Here is a 13,510-nt window from a genome sequence, read left to right as displayed (position 1 = left end):
TGCCATCATATTTACATCCCACGTTCCTTGATATCGTTTTTCCATCACACTAATGTCTTGATGGAATCTCTCACCTTGCTCTTCACTAAAATCACCAAGATTTTCAGGAAAGTGTGAAAGATGAGAATGTAAATAGTGCAATTTTGTATTCATTAAGCAACCTAAAGTATTATAGTTGTATAACAACTCGTCAACTAAAGTTGCGTAGTTATCACTTTTCGTATTCCCTAAAAATTGCTGTGATACTTCCTTAAAACTTCCCCAAGCTGCTCTCTCAATCTCGTTCATCTCATATTCAAGATTAGCATCCTGGAATAGAGTCCGAATTTGGGGTCCATCAAAAATTCCTTCTTTTAATTTAGCGTCACTTATAGCTGGAAATTTTTCGCCCAAGTACTTAAAACAGTTTCCATCTTTATCCAGAGCTTTGACAAATTGCTTCATAAGGCCAAGCTTGATATGAAGTGGGGGCAGCAAGTACTTGGAAGGATCAATTAGAAATTGTCGCGTTACATTGTGAGAACCAGGATTCAAATTTGTTCTTGTTGGCCATTCTTTTTGAATGTAATGATTCTTTCGGTCTCGGCTATCCCACAAACATAAGAAGCAGGGGTACTTTGTGAACCCTGATTGTTGGCCTAGCAATATTGTTGCAATTTTCAGATCACCACAAACCTTCCATTGATGTTCTGAATAGTTTATTTTATCTAATACAACCTGTAAATTGTCATAAGTCTCCTTTAGTTTAGTCGAATGAGCTACTGGAATCGGTGCCAATAAGTTTCCATTATGAAGAAGCACAGCTTTAAGACTTCGCCTAGAGGAGTCAATAAAAAGCCTCCATTCTTCGTCTTTGTAAGTGTTTGGCTTCAACTCATCGATCAGTCCTTTTACATCTGAACAGTACACAAATGAATTTTCGCTGTCTTTTGTAAAATACTTCCGGAACTCTTTTTCCCTATCACGATAAAAATAAGCTGTTGTATTTTTAGCTAATAAATTTTTTTCCTTAAAGCTGAGGCTAAATGTTCAGCTTTTACCTTAGATAGTCCTAAGTCTCGTACAAGGTCATTCAATTCAAGTTGATCGAAGACTTCAGGGTCTTTACTTCTAGGAACACCACTCGGGATGTATTCTTCATCCTCAGAATGGATCTCTTCGGGTTCAGGATCGATTTCTTCAAAGTTATCTTCAACTTCCATCTCTTCATGTTCATTCACTGGTTCAGGAGCTGCAGGTTCTTCGACATTCAAAACTTTTTCTGCTGGCACAACTGATGTTACGTTGGCATATTGAATTTTATGTTTGGTTGTCGAAGAAAAACCTGAAACTTCCGTCGTGCAAAAATAGCAGTTCTTTTGACTCGTTGGTGCAGACCAAATCACAGGTTTTGAAAATTTCAAGCACTGTTTACTTTTCGTCTGCTCCCAACGAGTAAGCATCGTGTGACACCGATTGCAAAGTGAATGTGGTACCCAAGTTGCTTCCCAGTTCGTAATCTGGATACCGAAGCAGGTTTCGTAGACATTTTTCAATTTGTTTGAAAAAGATCTACGACTTTTCGTTACTTCAAATTCTCCACATATGTAACAGAAGCAATTGGAGTTTTTGTTACATATGTGAGAGACACTTCTTGTCATATTAAACGCTTCAGAAGCCAAGTCACCCACTAATGAAGAGCTGCAGTCACTTGATGACGACGCCTGCGAGCCTGCTTTCTCACTCTGACCAGACGCCGATACTGGGATTCCGGGTCCCTGCATCGTAAACACTTATTACTTGTGCCTGCCATGACGGCATTCAAGCCGTTAACCCAGGGACTATGCCAGACGGTCCTGTTGCCCGCCGTCACCACGTGGAGGTGCCCTGGTTACAGGCACAAGCATTTAAGCAAGAAATCGATTCTGAGCCCAACATGTTCCTGGAAGTGAAAACCCTGAAACATCAGCTTAAAGAAAAGAATCTTTATTAACTAAAAATACAACAGCTTATTTTTATCGTGATAGGGAAAAAAATATCTGATAACATTTTTAAAACGGCGAAAATTCATTAGTGGACTGTTCAGATGTAAGAAGTTTGATTGATGAGTTAAAGCCGAACACTTTCAGGACGAGGAGTGAAAGTTTTTCATTGCTTTGTCTAAGCGAAGTCTCAAAGCACCGACTCCAGTAGCTCATTTGACCAAAAATCATTGAAAAGTTTGTGGTGATCTGAAAATTGCTACACTAGTTAAGCCAACAATCTGGTTCACAATATATCCCTTCTTGTATGTTTGTAGGATAGTCACGATCGGAAAATTCCCTACAGTAGAAAAGAACGGCCAACAAGAAAGAATTTGAATCATGGTTCTCACAACGTTATGCGAGAATCTCTCATTAATCCTTACAAGTACTTGCTGCCACCACTTTATATCAAGCTTGACCTTATGAAGCATTTTGTCAAAGCTCTCGATAAAAATGGCAACTGTGTTAAGTACTTGGACGAAAAATTTCCAGCTATAAGTGACAATAAATTGAAAGAAGGAAATTTTTATGTACCCCAAATTCGGACTCAATTCCAGGATGCTAATCTTGAGTATGAGATGCACAAGATTGAGAGAGCAGCTTGGGGAAGTTTTAAGGAAGTATCTCGAAATTTTTTAGGGAATGTGAATACAAAATTGCACTATTTACAATCTCATCTTTCACACTTTCCTGAAAATCTTGGTAATTTCAGTGAAGAAAGAGAAGAAACATTCCATCAAAACATGAGTGGATGTCAATATGATGGTAGATCATTGTTGGACTCTGAAGAGAGATTTACCCGAAGAAGAGAGGAAACGAAAGAGAAACCCTTTATGCAGGACGTTTGAAGATAAAAGGGTGAGATATAAGCGGAGAACGAATTAAAATTCAAATCCAAAGGGTTTTGATGATATTTTCCGAAAAATTAATTTTTTAAGTCTTAAGACGAAATACTTTTTTTTATGCACCACAGATCGAATGATATGATTTTTTATTTATTTTGAATAATAACTCGATTTTTATTATATTACATTTGATTTTTTCCAATTTTCGGGGTTTTTTGCACATTTGTTTGATGTTTTCGAGACGTCTGAGTTATAAAAGTTGGAGATTTATATGTCGTCGATAAACCTACATGAAAATCATCATATATTTAGCTCAAAACATTTTTTTTTATCACAATATTGGGAATTTTTTGTTTTTTTTCGCAATTTTCATGGGTTTTTCGGGATTTACTTAGACTTTTAATGGCTGCTGGTCTGAGTACACTTCAGATAAGTATAAAGCAGATCGAAATACATGAAAATCATGCATAGTTAGAATCTAAAAAAATTTTTCAATCACCAAAACCCCCAATTTTCCCGTTTTTTTTCGGTTTTTTACAGTTTTCTCAAAATCCTAGGGTGTAGGGGCCAAACGGACCTCAAATTCGGGTTCAGCGGGTCAAATTACATGGGAATATATGTGGCGCGTCCCAAGTACAGACAACTTTTTTTTTTTTGTGTGCCGGTGTTGTCAATAAAATCAACCTATAAAACTGACTCTCCAGCTATTGTTCTTTAACATTTTTGGTAGCAGAGCGTGGTTTTAAGTGAAACAGTGTTAAGATGAGAGTCAGTCATATTAAGAATCTCATTGATGAGCAGATGGAGCTCATCAAAATCATCAACGAGGCCATCACAAACTTAACTCGTGTCGGGAAGAAAATATTTCGCTTCAACGTGTGGAGGCTAGGAAAACTGCTTTGCGTGACACCTGGAACAAATTCTCAGCTACTCACGATGCAATTAAAATTGCTATGAGAAAGTTAAGTGATCATAAGAAACGAAGAGTTTTAAGGCTCCCTTATCTCCAGGACAATCTCTACAATTACCTATGATGCATACCTAGAACCATTGGAAAAGATGAACACCTTGTATTATCAGCTACGACAGGCTGAGAGCAGAGCATCGTCAGTCACGAATACGGAATTACCGGTTCATCATTTCGGTCCTCGTCTACCAAATCTTGATCTACCAAAGTTTAATGGTAATCCATCTGAATGGCTGCAATTCAAGGATCTGTTCACCTCCATGGTTAACAATAATTCTTTATCCATCATATGGAAGCTTCATTATCTCAAGCAGAGTCTTACTGGTCCAGCAGCGGATTTTTTAAAGAATACAGCCTTAACAACTGATAATTTTCAAAAAGCATGGGATGCGCTAGTTTCATTCTACGAAAATAAGCGGTTGTTGGTAAATTCAGCGCTTCAATCATTAATTACCATGAAGAGGATGACAAAAGAATCAGCTGTAGAAATGGAAGGTCTCTATTCTACAATTACACAAATCTATCGAACTTTAGAGACACTTGGACGACCAGTTAACACTTGGGATGATTTCTTGGTCTTTATTACGGTTCAACGTCTGGATTCAGAATCTGTCAAGGCATGGGAACTCCATCTAGGTTCTACCAAAGATCCTCCAACTTGGAAACAGTTCATAGAGTTTCTGATGAGTCGATTACTAACTCTCCAAGCAGTCGAAAAATCAAAAAAGCTTGGGTCTCAGCATAATCCAAGAGTAACTACGGTTTATCATGCATCTGGAGATCCAAGTAATTTCAAGAAATGTTCTATTTGCTCCGCAGATCATTATACAGCTAAATGTCCAGAGTTTGCTAATAAACCACTTGAGAAAAAATTGGCAATTATCAAAGACAAGAAGTTATGTTATAATTGCTTGAGAAATCATCTAGTCAACAAGTGTACTTCGACAAGAAGGTGTATGAATTGCGGAAAAAGACATCATACAGCTATCCATAGCGATGAAGCAGGTTCAACACCAAATGTTCAAGCCAATTTCAAGATGAATAAGATGTTAATCTTATTCATCTTCAACAGCTAATCAAACTCTGCTCGCCACTGCTCAAGTCGCAGTCGTTTCGGAACAAGGATATCAAGTCCAAGCAAGAGCATTAATTGATCCTGGGTCTCAAGTATCTTTTATATCTAAAAGATTAGTTCAGCAGCTTCATCTTAAAAGGAAACCAGTAATATTCGAATTACATGGAATCGGCGCGGTAAATGCCGGAAGAACTCAAGGTCTGGTATCAGTTGCATTACGACCTCACTTCAAGTCATCTCAACAAGTAAATATTCAAGCTCATGTTCTTCCTAAGTTAACAGCAAGGATTCAAGCTACGTCATCTGCAAATTGGAGTCATTTTCAACAACTTCAACTAGCCGACCCTGGCTACAATTAACCTGGTAAAATTGATGTTATCATTGGAGCAGATTATTATGGTCAAATTTGTCTTGAAGGACTATGAAAGGGACCAACTAACTCTCCTACGGCTCAATCAACGATCTTTGGATGGATCCTTTTCGGTCCCACTGTAAATTCTTCTACTTCTTCAATACAGTGTTTTCACACTTCTGTTGATGAAGAACTCTACGAACTTATACAAAGATTTTGGAAGCTCGATGATATTCCTGTAAGCAATAAATCTTCTTTAACCCCAAATGACCAAGAATGTGAAGATCAATTCAAGGAAACACATTCTCGAGATAATACTGGCCTCTATATCGTCAGATTACCATTTAAAAAGCCGGTCGAATCTCTTGGAGAATCAAAGAGTGCAGCACATCGTATGTTATTTACTTTATCTAAGCGACTCCTGAAAGACTCATCATTGCGGATAGCTTATCATGGATTCATGGATGAATATCAACGACTACAACATATGAGATTGGTATCTAAGTCTACTGCTGAGCCTAAGCACAGCTATTACTTACCTCATCACGGAGTAATACGAGAACAAAGTCTAACAACTAAATTGCGAGTGGTCTTCAATGCATCTTGTAAGACTTCAAGTGGGTTATGTTTAAATGACATTCTTCACACTGGACCTAAGCTACAAACTGAACTAATCGATGTACTCTTACGATTCCGGTTCTTTAAATATGTCTTCGTCTCGGATATTGAGAAGATGTACAGACAAATCATGGTCCATCCAAATGATTGGGATCTCCAAAGAATTTTGTGGAAAAACGAAAAGGATGAATTAATTATTTATCAACTAATGACTGTCACTTATGGGATGGCTTGTGCTCCCTTTCTAGCTTTGCGAGTTATGCAGCAACTAGTTGAAGATGAAGAACCAAAGTACCCTCTGGCTATATCAACTCTAACAAAAGGCCGATACGTTGACGATGTCTTCGGTGGTGAAGATTCCATTCAAGAAGCACAAGAAACGGTGAAAAACAAGTAAACAATCTCTGCATGGCGGGCGGTTTCCTTCTTAAGAAATGGATAAGCAATGAACCTTTAACTCTTCAATCAATCTCATCTGCGGATCAACTTCTGGCTTCAGTAACAATTGATAAAAGTACAGTTGTACATGCTCTTGGCATGAATTGGAGTCCGATTACTGATAAGTTCCAGTTCACATGGAATATTCCTGCTTATTCAAAAATTACAAAACGGACAATCCTATCAACTATTGCTAGATTCTTCGACCCACTTGGACTTCTGGCTCCGGTAGTAATCACGGCAGAGATCTTTATTCAACAACTCTGGACGAATCAGCTGGGCTGGGATGATCCACTATCTGCAGTTCTCTCAAATCAATGGAAAGATTTGATTCAGAGTTTCCAAGAGATGAACCAGATGTCAATTCCTCGCTGGCTTCAAACATCACGCAGTAATCCTTGTGAAATTCATGGATTTTGTGATGCATCTCAGCAAGCTCTCGCTGCTGTCATTTACGTCTTATCAAAAGATCCAAATGAAAAAACTCAGACTGTGTTATTGTGCTCGAAGACCAAGGTAGCTCCTATCAAGAGGCTAACGATCCCTCGACTAGAACTATCAGCTGCTGTACTACTAACAAAATTAGATCATCACGTTCTTCGAAAGTTTGAAATAAAGAAACCTCAAGTTCATCTTTGGAAAGATTCCGCAATCACACATACTTAGATAAATAATCATCCATCTCGTTGGAAAGAATTTATTCATAACAGAGTTTGCTTTATCCAAGAAACTCTTCCCGCAGCAAAATGGCATTTTGTACCAGGTAAAGAAAATCCTGCTTACTGCGCTACACGTGGATTAACTCCAACTCAATTATCCAAGCATTCTATTTGGTGGTTTGGTCCTGAATGGTTAAAGCAGTTGTAACAATACTTTTCCCCAAAATTTAACTAAATTCGACCGATGGCGGAGATATCGGCTGGGTAGGGTATTTTACGCTCGCCCTTTTTAAACATATAATAAAATTAACCCGGAAACTCCTCAGGCTGGGTTAGTGCACATTTGGACGCCAGGTAATTTTTTTTTTATGAAAATCACCAAAAATAATAAAAATTCCAGGGGCCGCGCCGGACGATCAATTAACGATTTAAATTAATGAGAATGGAAAATAAACCACGAAATAATCAAAGTCGAGATTAGTATATTATTTGGAATCAAAAATAATAACTAAATAATTATAAGCTAATATCCTAGATTATTTGACTAAGATAGGAAGATGAGTCATAGGAAAAGAATCCGGGAATCAGCTTTCATACATTAATTATTAATGGATCAGAAAATTTCAATAAAAATAAATAAATTATTTATTCAATAACGAAGTTACTTAAAACTAAATTTATCCTTTAAATAACAAAATAAATCCTTGATGGAATTCGTGATTAACATATAAATTTTTCTTCCACTTATTTTACAATATTGCGTTCGAGAATAATAATAACCGCAATCAAAACAATAATCGTAACAGTAATTGAAATTTAAGAATATTAAATCTGAATTGCGCTTGAAAATACTACTTGTAATGATAGTTAATGTTTGACAATAATAATTGTCAATGACGCAAAATAATAAACCTAATTTGACAATAATAATTATAAAAAATTGCTGGCCGTATCGAGGACACAACACGCGGCTTTCGGGACAGGTACAAATATTCCCTTATGATAACCCTTACTCGCTACGGGATCGACCCGATCAATCGATAGTGATTTTAGTTGGACAGTAAAAGAATAACTTATTTAAGCCAGGAGACAGCGGTGTGCGGATATTAATTGATCTCAACTTGTGAGTACTCACCAGAAAAGGAAACTCAAACCAAGGCACCAAATCCACACTCCTTACAATAGCGGAGGTCCCGCGTGCATACCTCACACCAAGCGGGCCACCGCGTGTCTGCTCAATTTTTGTCACCGTAAACCGTTCGAGGCCTCGTGTTCGACAACAAGGGCCTCTCTAGCCATTTTCCCCAATTCAATGAACTCTTTGCTCGCGATCGATATTGTAGGGCCTCACCCGTGCGAGTAAAGGCTATGATTTATCACTCATAGTAAAATTAGGTACTATATGCCAATGATTTACGGCAATGCACACAAATAATAATAATAATAATAATAAATTACAAATAATTCATTATAAATGTCTGAAATAAAGATAAAATTAATTCTTAAATTAATAACCATAATATTAGAAATTTCAAATATAAATAATACTAATAATATTAAATTCAATAAATAAATTCATAAATCAATATAAAATAATAAGTTCAGAGACACACCGAGTGTGGATCTGTTGCCAAATTTAGGCGCAGGGAGGGACGCACACAGGGAATAAAAACCCTGTGACACCCCCCTGCCAGACAATGGTTAATTTTGTAAAAATTAATCATGGGCGAAAACAAACGCGACCTCACAAGCCGCATGATCAATTACCACGCCCACCCGTGTCTCCAGCTCAAAACCAAAATTTTTAACTATCATGTAAACTAGTATTATATCTATTTAAATTATAACTTGTCCTTCCTCGCGACAATGTATTAAAATAATTGCAAGGTACAGGGCAATAGTCTATTTTACAATCGCACGCAAACGCTCGCGGCCTATCGCTCCTACCACACGGAACTTCCCAACGCGGGCCTACGCAGCGATTTGCTAATTCATATCTAATCTCGAATCTATTTTCCGGCACACACCTACGAGGATTAACTTTGCTGTGTACATAACGATCATACACAAATCTTTGAGAAAAATCGACGACATTGCTCACGACCACCGGCGCTCTTGATGTCTCAGTCTTCTTAGAGGATCGTCTTCTCCTGCGACGCTTCCTCTTTTTAGCAACTTCTGACTTGGCATCACTCGAACCGTCCTTCTGGTCACTTGAATCCGAATTGACTGTCGACGAGCTCGCTTTACTCGATGCATCTTCACCCTTTGTGTACTCCGTAGTCAAATTATGTGCACAGCCTCGTCACTGATAATTGTACCGTCGCTGGGTTTCTTCAAATCATTACAATACCTCCTGCGACGTCGTCTAAATACACGATTATCTGAGTCCTTGAGAGGCGCTGAATCTCTACTAGGAACCTTGGATTCACAATCGACCCCTGAGTCACTTTGACTTTCTAACTTTTGGTCATTTACCACTCGGCTTGTGTCCTCTTGATAGTTTACTCTCGTCGTCATCTTATCCATTATCATTTGCTGAAGTCTGGTGAAGCAATTATCTATCTTCGATTCCAACTTTCGTACAGCAACATCTAAGTCTTGACGTGTCACGAATTGATCCATAGCCGATTCACAAATTGCAGACTCATCCTTATTATCCATCGGTGGGCCAGCAGTATTACTCGCATGATCCAGCAGCACTCCATCCACTGTGGAACTCGGGTCATTCACGAGTTCATCTTTGCGCGCTGAATGCAAGCCATCACTGTTCAACACCTCCTCCTTTGAGATACTCGGGTAAGTCACGAGCTCTCGTTGAGGTGTTACGTCCAGTGACTCAAAACTCTCATGCTTCGCAAAACCTCCACTGGAAGCCAACTTTTGGATTAGGCAACTGCTTGAACTTAAAATTTCATCGACGCGTTCAATTAAATCCTGACAAGAACTTTGGATCGACGATTGACTTGTTTGGTTAATATCGACGGCGATTTCGACAAGTTTTCCTGTTTCAACGATTTCAGACCTCTCCGAAGGCAAAGTTGACTCTAGATCATCATCAGGGGGACTCGTCTCATCCACGGCAGGATCCCAACGCACTCCTGGTATTTTATATTTGTGCTCCTGATAGCGAATCAAGCGGTCTTGAAGTGTGTCTAAATTTCCTATAGATGATAAGCCCGAGCCAGAAAGAAAAAGTCTTAACTGACTTATTGGCAATTCGAGGCCAGTCATCAACCAAGTTTGGTCCATCGTTGGCGAGGGATTATGAACTGGGTCAGTCTTTATAATGTTTCGATCGGTTTGGGGACTAGAATCCATCGATTCATCTAAATGTGAAATTCCACTATCGCAAGTCGAACGTTGATTGCCGTTCCAGCCTTCCAACTCGCCAATTTCGCGAAACCTGGCTAACATTGATTTCATGTTGCCTTTATTTACAATTGAAATCAACCAGGGGACCACTTAATTCCAAAATGAAAATTAAATACAAAAGTCGATAATAGTCAAACGGTGACAAATAATAAAGAAAATTCCAATGAATTTGAGTCAACCGATGACGAATAATAATAATATAAAGAAAACCGATTTATAAATACAGAAAAATAATTATAATAACCAAATAAATTCAAAACGTAGTATTAAATCAACTCAATTATCACTTAAAGCGTTTACTACGTGTTTAAAATATAAGTATAAATTAAATCACGACGATGATTACTTAAGTCTAATTATTTAATCCGAAACAAAATAATTATTTCAAACGACAATTTATTAATAGAAAAGTATTTTCGGATTAAATAAATACAAAGATTATTTTCGGTGACAACGATAATAATAATAATCCGCTGGGACTGCGGTGCGAACGGTAGAATGAGAGACTACCCGAGAGCGGCAAGCTAGTCAGTCCCGCGTAACGTCATCGACCAAAACTTAACGTCGACAAACAGACGATGCTCGCTGAAATCTTCACGTTGAAAATATTAATCGCTTGTACTCGATACGAATCGACAAATTTGCTCGGTGATTCAGAACTCGATTCCACGATGTACAATAATTATTCTAATTTTGCGATCCTAGTCAACTTAAATAATTAACTAATGATGATTACCCTCGGCGTTGGTAATTACAACTTTAATAAAGGCCGTAATCAAACAAATAAATTTTAATTTTAAATACAAGAGATTAAATTTTATTTTAAATAAAAATAATATTAGTAACTCTCGAATTTCTAGTAAGAAGTGTGGAAAGAAGAATCGCCGATAGCTCGATGCAGTGACAAGTAAGCCGAATGACGTCACTGCTTCGGAATTTCTTTCGCTAGACAAACGCTCGACGCTTTCTGTCCTTTTCCAACTCTACTCTTTCGGACCTGCCTGTACAAAACGCTTAAATTTCATTCGCATTTATTTCAATAAATCGCTCCCCGCAATTATCGCCCGGGTATCAAATAAATAAATAATTGATTAATGGTTCCCTGGCCCCACGTTGGGCACCATGTAACAATACTTTTCCCCAAAATTTAACTAAATTCGACCGATGGCGGAGATATCGGCTGGGTAGGGTATTTTACGCTCGCCCTTTTTAAACATATAATAAAATTAATCCGGAAACCCCTCAGGCTGGGTTAGTGCACATTTGGACGCCAGGTAATTTTTTTTTTATGAAAATCACCAAAAATAATAAAAATTCCAGGGGCCGCGCCGGACGATCAATTAACGATTTAAATTAATGAGAATGAAAAATAAACCACGAAATAATCAAAGTCGAGATTAGTATATTATTTGGAATCAAAAATAATAACTAAATAATTATAAGCTAATATCCTAGATTATTTGACTAAGATAGGAAGATGAGTCATAGGAAAAGAATCCGGGAATCAGCTTTCATACATTAATTATTAATGGATCAGAAAATTTCAATAAAAATAAATAAATTATTTATTCAATAACGAAGTTACTTAAAACTAAATTTATCCTTTAAATAACAAAATAAATCCTTGATGGAATTCGTGATTAACATATAAATTTTTCTTCCACTTATTTTACAATATTGCGTTCGAGAATAATAATAACCGCAATCAAAACAATAATCGTAACAGTAATTAAAATTTAAGAATATTAAATCTGAATTGCGCTTGAAAATACTACTTGAAATGATAGTTAATGTTTGACAATAATAATTGTCAATGACGCAAAATAATAAACCTAATTTGGCAATAATAATTATAAAAAATTGCTGGCCGTATCGAGGACCCAACACGCGGCTTTCGGGACAGGTACAAATATTCCCTTATGATAACCCTTACTCGCTACGGGATCGACCCGATCAATCGATAGTGATTTTAGTTGGTCAGTTAAAGAATAACTTATTTAAGCCAGGAGACAGCGGTGTGCGGATATTAATTGATCTCAACTTGTGAGTACTCACCAGAAAAGGAAACTCAAACCAAGGCACTAAATCCACACTCCTTACAATAGCGGAGGTCCCGCGTGCATACCTCACACCAAGCGGGCCACCGCGTGTCTGCTCAATTTTTGTCACCGTAAACCGTTCGAGGCCTCGTGTTCGACAACAAGGGCCTCTCTAGCCATTTTCCCCAATTCAATGAACTCTTTGCTCGCGATCGATATTGTAGGGCCTCACCCGTGCGAGTAAAGGCTATGATTTATCACTCATAGTAAAATTAGGTACTATATGCCAATGATTTACGGCAATGCACACAAATAATAATAATAATAATAAATTACAAATAATTCATTATAAATGATGAAATAAAGATAAAATTAATTCTTGAATTAATAACCATAATATTAGAAATTTCAAATATAAATAATACTAATAATATTAAATTCAATAAATAAATTCATAAATCAATATAAAATAATAAATTCAGAGACACACCGAGTGTGGATCTGTTGCCAAATTTAGGCGCAGGGAGGGACGCACACAGGGAATAAAAACCCTGTGACACAGTCATCATCATCATGGCCTAATGGTTCAACAATTCCAACGATCAACGATAATCTGGAAGAACGTCCAATTAAAGTAATGACAACCAAACTTATACCTATGTCAATTGAAGAGTTTCTTCGGAGAACAACACCGAAACCATTTGATCAACTAAATCGCATTTATCATAATTTAACTCGACTACTTCGTATCACTGCCCTTTGTAGAAGATTCATTCTAAGATTACGGAAGAAAGCAGCAAATCTTAAGACTGTGCCAATCACTGTACAAGAATTAAACGACGCTAAATTCTACTGGGTCAAGATAACGCAACAACATGCCTTCAATCAAGAAATCAAACAACTATCCAGAGGAGAACATCTGTCCAACTCTAATCCTCTAGTAAGATTAACACCTTTTATCGATTCACAAGGGATTCCGAGTAGGAGGAAGATTAGAATCATCTCACTTGCCATTTGGTGCCAAACATCCAGCTATTCTTCCTCGAAATTCTCCACTGACTAAGATGATCATTGATAAAGCTCATCAAAAAACTCTTCATGGAGGAATCCAAAAGACTTTATCCTTCATTCTAGATGAA

The sequence above is a fragment of the Cotesia glomerata genome, linkage group LG7 (assembly GCF_020080835.1).
Source record: "Cotesia glomerata isolate CgM1 linkage group LG7, MPM_Cglom_v2.3, whole genome shotgun sequence".
Lineage (NCBI taxonomy): Eukaryota > Metazoa > Arthropoda > Insecta > Hymenoptera > Braconidae > Cotesia > Cotesia glomerata.
Note: the sequence above shows the minus strand (reverse complement) of the source record.